Source organism: Corvus brachyrhynchos, unplaced genomic scaffold, assembly GCF_000691975.1.
Source record: "Corvus brachyrhynchos isolate BGI_N302 unplaced genomic scaffold, ASM69197v1 scaffold331, whole genome shotgun sequence".
NCBI classification, from domain to species: Eukaryota; Metazoa; Chordata; class Aves; order Passeriformes; family Corvidae; genus Corvus; species Corvus brachyrhynchos.
This window is the reverse complement of record NW_008237229.1, coordinates 818,454-834,024: the sequence shown is the minus strand read 5'-3', so window position 1 is coordinate 834,024 and position 15,571 is coordinate 818,454. Positions and strand designations below refer to the sequence as shown.

The 15,571-nt window shown below is 42.1% G+C and overlaps 1 long non-coding RNA gene across 2 annotated transcripts in view; it reads right to left on the bottom strand.

Annotated features, from left to right (window-relative positions):
- The window catches only part of LOC108445483, a 40,104-nt gene that overhangs the window by 12,886 nt on the left and 11,647 nt on the right, over positions 1–15,571 (bottom strand). For both annotated transcript variants that reach the window (XR_001860358.1, XR_001860359.1), the window contains exon 2: positions 4,103–4,232. This is a non-coding gene — a long non-coding RNA (uncharacterized LOC108445483). The remainder of the gene's footprint in view (positions 1–4,102; positions 4,233–15,571) is intronic.

Sequence of the window (15,571 nt, the reverse complement as noted above, 5' to 3'; positions counted from 1 at the left end):
TGTTACCCTAGTTATCTAGTCCTATTTCTGAGTCTCTGAACTCTCAGTCTCAATCAACTGGTATCCAGTCCACTGGTATCTGTATAGGTCCACGAGGCTGGCAAAAATGTATAGCTGTAGGATTTTCTTATTTTTTAAAAAGGGCAAAAAGGTATATGTGATCAATTCAGTCAAAGATCAGCAAAACTCTTTGGATATTTCTCTCCTACTTCTGCAGAATGGGTACAGTATATTTCAATGCAGTTTTGAAATAAAATTTAGTGCTTTGTCTATGCTTTTGCTTATTCTTTGTTTAAGAATTCATATGTATTTTGTCTAAATAACTGCAAATCAGTGAATTCTATTCAAAATGAACTTTCACTATTGTTTGTTTAGTTGAGAAACATTTTGCTAAAAAGCCACAAGAATAAGTGTGATGGTCTGCTCAACAATCTCTTTTACCTCTTGCTCTGCTGAGAAAAAGCATTGGGACACCACTGTCTGTTTCTTTTTTTGATCCTGCTTCAGTCAGGGATATCAAAAGATGCAGGTGACAGACTGGATATATACACTTGGGGCAGTAATATCTGTTCAACAGTATCAATGAGAATAGTGCAATTAAGAGGAAGTTTGATTTCTAAAAAGTAGGCTGATTAAATCCAAAATATGCAGACATATAAACAGGTATTTAGTTACTACAATTATTCCATGTAAAGATAGGGTAATGGCTTTTTTTTTTTTAATTTCTTTCAAAGAGGCAAATACATAGAATTCAAAGCTACATTCTCCTTCATGGTGCACTTGTTACTACAAACAATACTTGTAAAGGGGTCTCTGTTGACAATGACAGGCCTGAATAAACACTCAGCTGGCACACAGGTTTCCATTAGCACAAGTTTACATGCCTTGTCATGCTTCTCCAGCCATCATTTGTCACCATGCTTTGCACAAGATCAGCAAACACTATTCTCTCACAAACTTTCCCCCATTACTTTCTTAGGAGAAGAGGAAGGAAAAAAAAGAAAAAGGATGAGGGGTTAGAAGGGCAGCATAATCACTTCTTCAGCAGAGCACTCAAGCTTTGCATTGAAGGGCAGCTTCAAGCCTCCTCTCCACACACTAAGAACAGTGCCCTGCTGCTCAGCAGTCTCTGGGGCAGCTCTCCTGGCATGAGGCTGTGCTCCTTGACAGCATAATGGAGCCAGAGCCACAGAGGGAAGCACAGCCAGGCTCGGGGATTGTTTCAGTAGTACTTAACTGGCCACAGCGTCTTGGTGCTACCAGCAGATCTGCAAGCCAAGCAATTGTCAGAAATCATCTGTTTTCAGCTTTCATTGACCTTAAAGATATATAGAAGCTTCTTTGCTCATGCTGGGCTACTGAGAGCTTATACATATTCGTCACAGAGACACGGTGATTCAAAGGCTGGGCACTTCAGGTACACACAAACTGTGAGTACACACAAACACAAAAACCTCCACAAAATATATAAGGATTTCGGCATAAAACCCACATTTAAAGAAAAGCAGTCCACTCAGGGGCATGTTCGTAAATATACTGCAGAGGCTGACCCTCACACAAAGTAAACCTTGAGCTCAGGCTGTGGGCTTGTGATCAACATCTGATGAGGAGTCAGAGGACACTTTGTCATTGCTCCCCCCAGCAGAAACACAACCCTCAGGTCAGTCTGGTTCCAGTTTAGAAGCAGTGACATTTGGTGAGTCAAAGTGACCTCAGCTTCATTGAAACTCCCTGACTGCTATTAAACAGCCAGCAGGGATTTAAGGGAATAGCAGGAACCAGATGGAAAAGCACCAGGTCTGGAGACTGTGAAGCTACAGACCCAAAGGTCATCAGTGCTCCATAGGGGGTGCCTGAGCCTCATGCATGTTAGTCCAGCCCTCAGGCTAAATAGTGGCTGCAGAGCTCTGTGGTAGCCTGGGGAGAAAATCCCCTTTCCTTCCCTTCCCTTCCCATGCTGCCGTAGGCCCCAGCCCTCCCTGGCTGCATCTGCTGTGATGGGCGTTTAACCAGCCAAAGCACCTGGAAGTCAGGATGCGCATGTTTGTTTTTATGAGGCTGGGCAAGGGGTCAGGCAGCAAAACAGAGACAGAAAAGCAGATGACAAGCTGGTTTTGTGCCTCCCTGGCAGTGAGAGCTGCCACCTCCCTGCAAAGCCCAGGAGGCTGCACACCCCCGGGTCCCCACCCCTCTGAGCTACCCACAAGGCATCCACCAGGACCAGGGAAAGCGCAGAGCAGCAGTGGTCCCCCCAGCAGTATGGCTTTTTAGAAAGCACAGGAAAAGAAGACAGCTCAGTTTCTTTTGCTGCTTTCTTCATGGTTAGGCAAGTGGGGAAGATTCAGGCATGCTCCAGAGGAACATCATTCAAGTGATCCACACATGCTCCCCCTGCTAAACTTCTATTAAACAGGCAAGACTGGATGCCAGACACTGAAGGGATGGGTTTCACATTCGGCTGCCCCAAGCACTGGGGGAACAAGCCCAGGGCCTCCCAATGCCTGCTGTCACACTGCCATCACGTGCCTCTGCCAGCTCCCAGTGTCCACTCAGGCCAGCACAGGGGTACCACAGATGGATTTGTCCATACAAACAGTCTACTCTCTTTCCCCATGATGTCACCTGACTACGAGTGGCTGTTTAAACAGCATCAGAACCCCCACTTCCATACTTTAGGGACAGGTTCTTTCCTGCTGCCTTTTCTTCTCTACCACTAATAATCCTCTCTGCCAAAGCATACATCCAAACGTGTGGAAATGGTGAAACAGCTGGAGCTCTGCAGAGAGCTAGAGCTTGGCAGCCTAGCCCTCAAGGGCAAACTGACCCTGGCAAGGGGATGCTAGAAAATCCCAAGATAAGTCTGTGAAAGTAGCCTTCAAGTAGGATTTGGTGCCCAGCCTCTGTTCATCCTTAGATGTTACTGCCCCTTTGAGCAGGATGAGTATCGACACAGGGGGGGGAGCAGTTCATATTCTGAAATTAATTTTTCATGTGTGCATCATGAGGTCCTAATAAAAATGGTTGAAAACTGTCTTTGTTGTCGTCTGGTCCCTACAGGACTCACTTCTCCTTTGGCATTTCTCATTGTTGTCATCTGTAGACAACAAGAGTGTTGTTAAAGTTATGGTACCAGCCTTACAAAATGAATAGGATTTTTTTAAATAGGGGGGAAAAAAAAGAAATGAAACAAAACCAGAAAGAAGATGGGAAGGCAGGAGGGGGAAGTGGGGGAAGAGAAATGTGCCAGGAAGCAATATAAAAAAAGCAGGGACTTTTGATGTTTTCTTTTCCCGCCTCCTTCATTCTTGGCTGAATTATAGGGCGTAGCATAGTATTTTCAGAGCATCTTTTACAAACTTTATTTAGTTCAGTGATTCACATTTCCCGAGCAAGGTTAACCAAAGGGAGGGGTGTTTCTCCCCTTGTCCCCAGCTGTTTCCCAAATTTCAGATAAATTGTATCACGTTGTTAAAAAGAATTGTCAGAAAGGAACCTTTCCTGGTCTCCTCCAATGGCATTGTTTTCCCTAACAAAGTGCAGGATGGTTCATTACTTACTCATTTTAAAGAGTAATTTAAAAATGCTTTAGACAACCTTGAGCCTCAGACTTTGATAAGACATAGGCACGTGGTTAAGATTGAGAACTTCATGGTCACTGCCCACCTGTCATTTTTTCCCAAACACATATACCTAGTCTGAAAAAGCAAAAGGTTACATATGTTAGTCAGCTGACTTTCTTTCCTGGACAGAGTTGAGCACTCCCTGGGAAAACCTGGAGCTGAAATCAGATGCACAGAGGAGACATCAGAGCTTATCTGGGCCTACACTGACAGCACCTGAACCTCCAGGCTCCAGCAATTCCCCTGAGCAGCATAGGCTGCAAGCTGATGCTGTGCTTGCCTCTCCATGATCACCAAGACCATAAAAGTGCCAGAGTGATGACCCCTCATCAGCTGGCAGAATTTATTTCTTCTATTTCCTATGCAATACCCTCTTGCTGTATAGCACTTGCAGCTTGACTTCCAGCCCGTGACCCCTGCAGCTGGGACAGTATCTCCAAGAATTCATGCAAAGGCTGTATGAGGGGCTTGCAGGAACTTACTTCATCAGTTCAGTCCAATCTGTCCGTGGCTTCTCATCCTCTCTGGATATGCAGTAGAGGGAACAGTAGCAGCCATGTCAAGGCTCCAGGAGAGTGAACACAGGTACAGTGGCTGGGGGTGCCAGATACTCTGTTAAAGCAACAAGAAGTTAAGTGCATAAGGCATGACAGGCAAAGCTGCCCTGTCAATAAGAGAAAAGGTTTGAAAAACCCCATGTCCATCAAGTAATATCTGAATTAAAAAAAAATGTCAGCATAGGAAAATTTTACTCTTTCCTGCTTTCTTTTCTCTGACTCAAAGAGAAGCTTCTACTGTCTTCACAAGAAACAACTGGAAGGTCAGATTTCTTTGAAAGGAACAGAGAGGAGAGCCTCTGGTTTCTTTCCAAAAAGCAATTTATTTTAGCTTCACAAAAGATCAGGAAGCATAAATTGCAATGGATACTCTTCCTGTGTAGCCAATCGTATTTCCAAGAACCATGACATTATAGGGAAACAAACAAGTAAATATAAGGAGGCCAAAGAAAACCCCAACCTGCAAACATTTCTGACTGTAGAATGGTATCACGCTCACATTTAAATGTGGGGGCTGGAGGGGGGGTCAGAAGTGGCAGCTGTGACTTAGATAACATAGAGGCTCAATTTTGAAGGATGGTTACACATCACAAGAAAATCCCAGCACTGAATGAAACTCCACCAGCTTGGGTTAGTCTTGATTTTCTATAGCAATTCCTTATGCAACAACAGAAGTTGTTTATCAGCCAGAAAACTCATAACTCTGCTGGCAAATGTTGAATGCACACAGTAATATATGCAGTCTGTTATCTACAGTAAGTGAGGTTTGTTTAGGCCCTTCATCCCAACCTCCATGCTCCTAACAGCAGCACATTTAGCTGTTTGGATGCTTTTATTCCCACATGGCTCCCTTCTAGCTACATGTAGCTCCATTTCACCAAGTGATGGAGAAAAAAGTGACGGATTACCTGGGGAACACTGACTATCATACTTGGGGAACCAAGACTATCATATTTACTTTTTTGGGCTTAATCCACTAGGTATTTAGTGGATATATTCTCTAGGCAACAAAAATTAATGAGATACAAATCCTACAAGGGGAAAAAGCTACTGGGTAGATTTATATTATTGCCTATTGATATCCCTAGGTCTAAGGAAGACTAACAAGAAGTGGAAACAGCATGGCTGTGTCTTCAGAGGGCCCTTTCTATTCACTTGTGCTTAATACTGAGCTGGATTTTCACTTGAGTCAGCACAGGTCTTAGGAGCCCTGCCTGGCCATTTCTGGAGGATGTCTACTGCCTGCCTGGAAATGGTCTGTGGCCAAGGAGGCCAGAGCCCTCTGCTCCGAGCACCAGGAAATGGAAACAGACTTTCTGGTTTGTGCTCACAGAGCACCCAACACAGGGCATCACAGACTATCAGTTTCCCATCCTACTGCTGTACCAAAGCAATAACAACTGTCTTGCTGAGTTTCCAGGTAATAAAGACGAACTCTTCTCTAACTGCTATGGCCGCAGACAGTTTATGTTAATCAAAGTGACACCAGCATAGAGTGCTGGGCTGCCAGACGAGAAAGCATTTTACCCTCAGCTGTTTCTGATATGTTTGTGTGCACAGTTCAGTTTACCATTAGGAAGGGCAAATAATGACCCATCTCTAATTTAAGGCAGGGTCCCTTAAGTAATAAATTGAAAGTCAGTGTTTAAACAGAGACACAGCTATGAATTCAGCATGACACTCTCCAGAAAAAGGGTCATTAGGCAGCGGAGGCCAGACAAACTTCATCTGCCCCCTAGGAGTTTTCTGTTGTACTTGAATGACCACCAAAGATACCATTCATCTTTACTAACCCCCATTCCTAACTATACAAGGGTCTGAAGCAGTCAAGCCAGTTACTGGATGTAGGTGTGTGATGGGTTCTATGTGCCTTTTTTCCTTTGCAAACCATCACATAAACGTGCAGGCTGGGGCTGCAGCAGGCCACCAAGCAACCTGCCATGCAACAAAGGATGCATTTTGCACAGCAAGGCCCAGTGAAGGGAAAAGACTGTGGCTCTGTGGCAGTCTAAGGGATGGGAAGGGACCTGAAGCACAGCAGTGGAGCCCTTCCAGTGCTGATGCACAAAATGAGCACGGCCCTTGGCATTACAGACCACCAGCAGCTCTTCCACCATCTGGGAATGAGTGATGTGAAACACTGCTGAAGGATTCATAAAACCATCTCCCTCCGTAACATTGGGGCATAGTGGTAAAGAATTGAATAGGATTTCATCAGGTAAGATGATGCAGCCATGTGGCTGTTCCTACTGATTTGAAGATAAACTATCAGTATCAAAGAGCTGCTAGGTGCTTGGATACATGTATAAACTTTCAGTTTAAAAGACTATTTACTGTTTTCTCCACCCCTTTAGGCTTTCTGTCAACACTGATAACTCCCATCTAGGATATGAAAGCATTAAAAGTGCTTCCACTTAACAGTAATAAAATTATTTTTTAAAAACTTGTATAACCCAAACATCTCTTTCATTATGCTCTTCCAGCAAAAGCCAGTAATGCTTCCTGATAGACAAGAAAGGACCGTTGTACCCTATGCAAAAAGGCATTTGAAAGATAGACTTACTTCCCATAAAGAGCATTCAAAAGCAGACAATGGTTGCATAAAAAAAAAAAACAGAGAAAAAAAACCTTAATAATATATATTCTCCTAGGATTGTGGTTCTGTTTCAAAAATGCAGAAGAGGGTGGGAATTCACTGAGTGTCAGCATAATACAGTCACAGTGATGGCCTAAGTGCCTGGTATATAACCAAAAGCCTTATTTTAGGATGTGTCCAGATGCTTTTTGGTGTCCTGACATGTAGTTCTTAGAGCTTTCCCCTTTTCTTTTCTGTACTTAGAGTAGGAACCTACAGAGTCAGCTGCCTGGCTGAATGAAAAATAAGTCTTCATTCCAGAGCACACAGTTGTATGCAAATATTTCCTATTAAAATCCCAGTCTCAAATTTAACCTCTCAGCAGTCCTGCGGGCCAATATGTTCAGTCTGCCCTAAACTGTAAAACCTAATGAGAAAATGCTCCCTCAAGCTGTGTCTGACCCTGAAGTAGAAGAGCTCGGTTAACCGCACGAACCTTGAACATGTAAGTGAAGAATCCTCCCTGCCATATGCCGTTGCTTCTGACAAACCTCATCCTCAAGCAGTGTCAAACATATGCAGCCCTGTGGGTGAGTGCTGCACGGGCAGGTGGCCTGGTTGGTATTTCACTTTAATTTTAATTTTCTTTAATTTTATCAGTTTGGTTTTTTAACTCTTTAGGTACTTTTAGAGCAATAAATGTAGAGGTAGAGTGATTGTACAGGTTATGTGATAGGACAATTGCACCTACAGCTGTTTCTTTTTTTTTTTTTTTTTTTGACCTGCCTCACTTCAGTGCAACTACAAAGAAGTTCATGCACAGAAACAGCTCAGCAAGGGACAAACTTTGTCACTTGATGCCCTGATTCAGTGAGGAATTGAAGGACATACTTAGTTGCCAGCTTGTTTTGGCTATACACCTGCAGGAAGAAAGGCACAAGCTGAAGTGGCTTCCATAACTCAGTCACACAGCAGTGTAAAAAACATTATGGGAACTCAAATTCAAAAAGTAAAAATTAAGGTTTTGATTTTAAAAGCCTAACCAGTGATGTGTTTGATGAGAAAATGAGAGCTGCCATGCCTAAATGAGCACATCTGGTCAACTTTATTTTTAACAGGACAAAGACTCTTTTCTCTGAGGCCAAGACACTAGGCCTTTAATCTTTTTCCATATTTCTCATGCTTATCACATACGGGCTTATCGTAAAGATGTCTTTATCACTTCTTCCTTTTGATTAAAGGCTATGAGTAATGCTAGCCAATGTCAATAACAATGCCCTAAAAATAAAATAATCATCAAACCAGAACCCTGCAGGGAACAGTGTTAGTCTCACTAGTCCCTCATGAATAGATCATACAGTGCACTCAGAGGAAAAAAAAGAAAACCACCACATGTGAAGAGCAAGTCTCCAACTATATTATGTTTGGAGAATATCATTCATCTTACAGATAGTGAAATCCTGGGTGATCCTTATTTTACATGAATCACATGGTTAAATGGCTCAGGTATTAGGCAGGCAGGTTGGGGGAGGAGAGAGGGGGAAGAAGAAAAAGTTGGCTCAAAACTTCATTCTAAACAGAAACCAAACATTAGTCACTTTGAAGTACCATAAATTTTTTAAAGATTTGAGTCAAAAGAAACAGTGAAAGTAATTAGTCTTACCACACATTCAGTGATCATCAAACTAAAAATCAGTCCCACACATATGCATATAAACATATAAACCAAAATACACATTGGTCAAAAATATAGCCAAGATGTATCATCCACATGAAAGGTGAGACTACAACTAAACAAAAAAAAACCTCCCATAAAAGACATTGATTGCCAACCAAGTTACTACAGACAGTTGGTATGTATATGGGACACAATAAGGACATTTAGTCATCCTAAAGAAAACAATTGTGGGAAATAATTTTAACAGCACTTAGAAGGATTACAAAATCCCAGTTCCTTGTCGTTCTACAAAAGACTAGTGTTTTCCCAGAAATTATAGAAGATTTCAAGGAAAAACAGTTAATGGCAAAAGAACCAAAGACATATGAAAGTTTTCTGATTTAAAGTTACATTGCTCATTATAAAGTATGTGGTTTTAATTACCTTCTTCCTAAGACCATTAAAAGTACATGTTGAAGGCACTTTTCCACACATATCAGAAAGAGCTTCTGCACTCAAAAATCTTGTAAAATTGTGATCAACAGCAGCAAAATTATTTGCAAATTGGCTTAACTTCCATTAAGAGAATGAAATTTAGGAAACAGTCCGAGGATTCTGTCCTTCACTGCCATGATCACCTGCTGAAGAAAAGCCAGACTATAATGATACTTCTAATACAAACATCCCCAGTTTGTGTGGACCTTCACACCAAAACCCTGTGTCAGCTACCGCAAGGTGAGACTCTGCATTATTCATTTTGCATGAGAATTTTCCTTCTAACTTAAACTAACATCTCAGTTTCATACCGTAATAATGCTCTTCAAGCAGGTAACAACCCATAAAAGGATTTTTTTCAGTATACTGGTTTGTTAGTGTTTTGCACACATTGTAACTAGCAGTTAATTTGTGCATGTACATGTTTATGTCCTGGAATTCACAGATTGTGATGTTCTTCTACAGAGATTTTACAAAACAAAAGACAGAAAGCATACATGAAGTTAACCAAATGCTAGGAATTATTCTGGTTTTGAACATGTTTGAGCAAGATAGAATGAGGCATTTGACCTGCTTTTGATCATTCACTTTCACAAAATATTTCAGCCAGGCATCTGAGCTGCATGCGCTGTCAATTTTTTTGAGCAATGACAAATCAAAACATGTGCAGAGCTGAAGCACAATCAGTTATTTGGAGGTTAGCAAAATGTCCTGAACTGGAATTCCTTCAACAGATCTGGATTTAAGCCTTTGGTACATGTGTTTGCTTTGGGTGTATTTGGAGTTCATTAATGAGTAAAATTGCTGGAAGATCTGCAAGCCTGCTCGGCACCTGCTATTTTTATTTTTTTTGGAATCCAATAATGACATCGGGATCTGTACATCTAGTCATGTTAATTGAACAGAATCACTGGAAAAACAAAGATAATAGTAAAAAAATAAATAAATAAACCCCTGATTGTTCCTGACTATGAGCCGTGCAGATACATGATTTGCCTTTTCTTTGGTGAAGTTGTGGTGTTTCAGTTCTGAATCAACAGCATGGTACCTTGCAGCAAAACAAATGCTATTTTCTGTTTTGAGATCTCTTATAACTGGGGGGTGTGGTCTAAATCCAGATTTTTAAAGGCAAATGCTTATTTTCAGTGCCCCCTTACCTGACTGAGCAGCTCATTTATCCTCCAAAAGTCCTGGTGTCCCAGACCAGTTCCCACACTCTGGCAGGTTTCCAGAGCTTTACACTGTACTCTCTAAGCCATGCCTCCTCCTCAAAAATCTCAGCTATAAATTGAGGCAAGAAGGCAGCACTTAAGGAAAATGAACAGCATAGGATGGAAAATCTGATATTCTTACAATTAAAGGCCTATATGCTGCATCCCAGAAAGGAAAAAGGTGCTTTTAAAAAATGCTATTGGAACCTCTGTCCAAAAAATTAATAATCCTTGTGAGTGACTGACAATGAGCTACAAAGCAGAGTCCTTTTTTCACCCCTTGATTTATTCCTTAAAACACTTTCTGCCCAACACACATGAAACGGAACAAATAAAGTTTATATTCTTCTTGCAAATATCCATAAGACTAGGCATTGGCACCTGCCTAAAGGTTTATTATAAATGTATAGATTTCTATTTCCCAGTTAGTGCTTTCACAGTTAGATTTCACATGGGCAGCACAAATGAGAGTAACCAGAAAATTTCTACATCCAGAGCACACAATGTGGCTTCTGCTTTACATCCAGCACAGACCATCCACAGAGGCCCAGAGATCCACAGAGAAGGTTAGCTCAGGGAGTACCCTTGTGCTTTTACAACCTTTCTGCCATGAAAGATGGGGAATTTCTCCCTTAATGAAGAAGAGTTGTTTGATTTATAGCCTGTGAAAATATATTCATGTTAAAGAAGATGTATTTGCAGCTCCAGACAGAAAGGAACTGTTTGGAACAAGGGGTCAGCTTGTTTCAAGAGAGACACATGAAGATCTCACACATCAGAGCCACCCCTATGTCTTGAAGACGTGTCTCTTAAGTGGCTGACAGACTCCCTAGAGTGGTCCCATATTCAACTGGCCAGGAGATTTCACCCTTTCTTCTCATCTAGGGATTTAGCATCAGGAGGTGGACCTTCATTACGTATAACTGAAGGATTGCTGTTCTCTAGGTAGCTCAGGATGCTTACTAGAAACAAGAAGATGCATTATGCTTTCAGCAGCTGCATCTTTGCCTCCCCTGTCAACGTGGCTGTTTGGGAGTCTGTCACTTGGGTGCTCCATGTCCCAGCTGGGCTCCTTGCTGGGAATGGGCAGAGCCTGCTGCAGAGCCCAATTTTCTGGCATGAGGAAGAGAACATCTGAAGGGAACCTAGCGAGTGACCCTTGTGAATGAATGAAATTAAGAGGGAGGCAGGCAGCTACCAGCACCCAGAGGCAGATCCTTAGGACTTGGATATTCCACACTGATAGGGGAAAGGCTCTTGGCAGTGAGAACCTCCCTACCATAAGAAACCAAAAAGTAACCCAAACCCATCACATAAATACCACCTCTGTGTGCATGAATCTTGGCTAACCCTCTGTGATCTGCTGCAGTAACCCTGCATGGGTTGTTTACCCTTTCTGTGCCCCAGTTCACCCTTCTGCTAAACCAGGGCAAAATTCCTGGCTTACCAATTGCCACAGGAAAGCAGGATCCTAGGAAAATATCAAGATAGACTTAACTAGGCTTATAAATTATTTTGATATTCCCAGATGAAAGATCCCTGCAAGTATAAAGTTTTATTATTATTTCAGCTGCTCCCTTCCATAGTGTAATTGCCAAAAAATAGACTTTAGAAAAGCCTCAGATTAAGCATAATACTTTTCTTGTTAAGGACTAGCAAAACATTATGCTTGTAACATATGGGGCACAAGTGCTTGATTTCTGTTTAGGGCACCAGCTTTTAAGAACCAAAGAAACTTTCACTCCGTGTCTTACTCAAACCTGACGTAACTTTCTCTTGGAAAATATGTGTTGGGGACAGTCCGGCTGTGCTTCTTTGCAACTTACACAATTTCAAATATAATTTATATAGGGACTAACCCAAGGTCAATTATTATTACCATCTTGAAGAAGTGATTGTAAACTGGGAACAGCTTTTGCTTTAATCATTTCGTCTTCTCTACAAAGCAAAATAGAAATAGTTTGTAGTGAAAAATGTGTCTTCCAGTATAAGCATTCAATGTCAAAAGAAATTGTAAGTTTAAAAATGATAGCTTTCAGCTGTTGCTCAGTAAGCAGTCAGTGTTTCTTCTCTTCTGGAAAGCTGATACTCCCTCTTCAGGGGAATTTAAATGGACAAAATAAAAGTGGGAGAGTACAAGGGACTTAATGAGACTGCAGCCTGTGTCATGATTCTCTCTGTAGGAGATGTTTAACATTCTGTTCACTACCCACAACTGCCACATGTGGGTTATGTCTGAAGTGGCCATAGTTAATCTCTGCTGGAACACACTATGGGGAAGTTTGGTGAAAAGCCTTGATTATATGTGTACAGAATGGACTTCTTCCAACACCATAGCTCAAATGCAATGTAAACCAAGAAGGGTCAACCAATCTTTAACAGAAGCAGGAAGAGAAAGTTCAGGCCAAGTTTTGCCATTCTGCCTGGAGAATATCCATGAGCCACAGTTAGAAACAAAAGATTTCTGCAAGAATTTACTAGTACTTTTCAAAACCACATCAAATAGAAAATCCAGAACTACAGAAAAACCAGGGTCAATCCTCAAATTCAATATGCCCATAACTGCATGGATTAAAGAAACTAAGTCTATAGATAGTGTAGCAAATTTTCCTACGCATATCCTCAACACATAATGTGCAAGCACCTGAAAGGAACCAAGAAAGGGAAAGTTGCCATGCCATTTTCTGTTTTGGTCAGGAGAATGGAATTCCCAACACAAAGGCCTTCCTCTGCTTTGAAATGGAGGACATGTTTAGTGCAATGACCCTTCAGTACCTCCTCTGCTTGGCAACGCTATTGCTTTCCCACAGTTTGATAAAGCCATTTAAGGGCCTAATTCTAATCCGAGTCACACTCAATTCACACTTTTCCCTCCCTCAGCCCACAAGGCTGGAAAGAAGATATGCAGTGTACCCAGCTGGGACTGAGAACACCTCGTCATTTGGATACCAGGACCCATGCAGGGATTAGTCAGTATCTGGACTCTAGACTGAAAACTATGCAAAATTCCTCCAGTCCCTGCTGCTGCCACCACAGCTTGGGTCACAATGACACCTATTTGAAAGTCTTGCTGCAAGAAGCTGCTCCAGTTAGGCAGCTTTGTTTGTGATGCAACAGCTCATCAGCAAGCAGACTGCTCAAAAATACCATGCACACATTTTGCATACTGGAAACACCCACTGTCTGAAGCTTCTAAATGGGTCAAAAGCTCAGAAACTGACTTCTGAAAACTAGCTGTCTTCTACACAGGAAGTTTCTCAGCTGTGACTGCAGATGTCATAATTTAGGAATCACACTCCCCAGTTCATCCCCATGGAGACTCTCCCAAATCAGACATTGTTCCCTTGCTTCCTTTTCCCTTCCTCCTTCCTGCTGCAGCAGGATGGAGTTGGGAATTGGAGGCACAAAAGGTAAAGATCACATTTTAAATGACAGCCATCATATTTTATTTCAAATACAAGCAGCTATGTTAAGAAGAGAACAGTCTGGACAACTTTCCATCCTAAATGTTTTGGGGTTTTTTCACAGTCTGGATCAGCCCAAAGGCATTATCTGAGCTAAATGGTTTTGGGTCACATTATTGAAGGCATTAAGCAAGGTAACCAATTTCCAGTCAAGAAGTTAAGATATGTCTCACTAATATCCCAATTTGTACATAAATTTCACTGCACTGAGTGTCCAGATTAAAAAAAAAAACCAAAATGGGACTCCGACCCCACTGTTTCAGAGTGCTTTAAGTTAACCACAAACACAGCAGGCTGCAGACTTCTTTGGGAAAGGTCAGGAAGTATGGCATTTTTGTAAAAGGCAGTGCTGAAAGAAAGAGCAGCAGTAGGATGAGAGAAATGGATGGTATCCTGTCACTAATGCCTGAACAAAGTAGATTGATACACTGGCATGCTGAGGAGATCGGATGCTTACAGCATGCCTGCCTAGAAGAAGCCATGAAATGTAGGGAGAGGAAATTTTAGATGAAGCAGAGAAATGGGAGGATTCAAAGCAAAGTGGTAAGAAAGATAATTTTGACTGTGCTCCAAGTAGTAACTGGGTGTCCCACTAATTTTAGTCATATGTTATCCAGAAGAGGAATTAAGAACTATTTACTCAAGAATAAATGGATCGTGGCAGTCATCCCGAGGACCATGATCCTACTGCCTGAAGGCCAGGGCACAGTGCTGAGCAGGTGTACAGCTGCAGTCCATAAGTTTGTTTCAGTGAGCTTCAGCTCAGTAATCAGAGAATCAGAGGATGTCTGCACACCTCTGTGTATTGTGACTGTTGATATTTTACTCCTCCTGTGCCTTTCCCAATAAGGGGCAGAACTGGTCATCTGCTCTTCCTCACAAGTAGCACAAGCCTGAAAGACAAATCTGAAAAGCAGAGAAATTGGTGCTTCATCAGCACTTCTAGCAGCTTCCTAATCCCAGACTTGCTTCTTGTCCCTGTTCCAAGTGCTGACATTTTCCAGCATTGCCTCTGTACTGAGCTGTCATCTGTTGAGCTCCTAAATTGCTGCACCCAGGCAGCCGCTTGACCAAACTACAGAAAATATGAACAATGGCAATGGTCCTGTGAACTGCTGTGGAGCTGAGCTGATGCAACGTTGGCTCTTGTGGCAGTTATAGCCAGTTTTGCTTTGGCTGCAAATCTATGGCAGCAACATTAACAAGAGAAAGTCTGATGGTAAAGTTCTCAAGGACCCAAATTATTTTACAGCTACCTTTTCTTAGAGCTTAGGTCTCCACATTGATTTTGGTGGCACAAGCTTGTAAATATCTGCATTACTTTGAAATAGGCCATTTTTTGCTTTCGAAATTGGGGTGTGCTGAGGAACATTGCTGCCATGTCAGCATCCATTCAACAAATTAAACTTTGTGCCAGAAAATGATACACTTACCCAAGAAAAACATGAGAGGAAACAGGAGCAGTATAAAATTCATCAACCTTATGTGAGTTTTAAAATCTTCATTTCTGCAGATGGTATTTTGGACTGAGCTGCCTCTCCCAGTTTTGTGGAATCATATTCTCAGAGACAAACTGATCTGTTTACACTCATGTGACTCAGCTGGAAGCAGATAATAAACTAAACTAAAATCAAAAAGGTATGAAATATTCAAATGGCACTAAGTGGGCTCTGGCTTGAAGGATCTTAGCACAGCTGTGGCAAAAGTGTACTTTTGTCATGGGTTAGCAAAGCATAGTTCCGGAAGTGATGTTCTTGCTAAGGGGTGCTTACAGCTTCCTCTGTGACCTGATAGAACCTATCAGCTGGCCAGTTTGAATATGGACAATTCTTTAAGCCACTTGAAGTTGTGACCGCCTCTGTGATTCACACTTAAGAATAGGAAACTCCGAGGCAGAGCCTCTCTGTCTCATTTCCGGTGCTGGGACAGGTGGCTGCGGGGCCCGTGTGGGGGCCAGTGGGCCCGGCCCAGGCCCTGCTTGGGCCAGGCCAG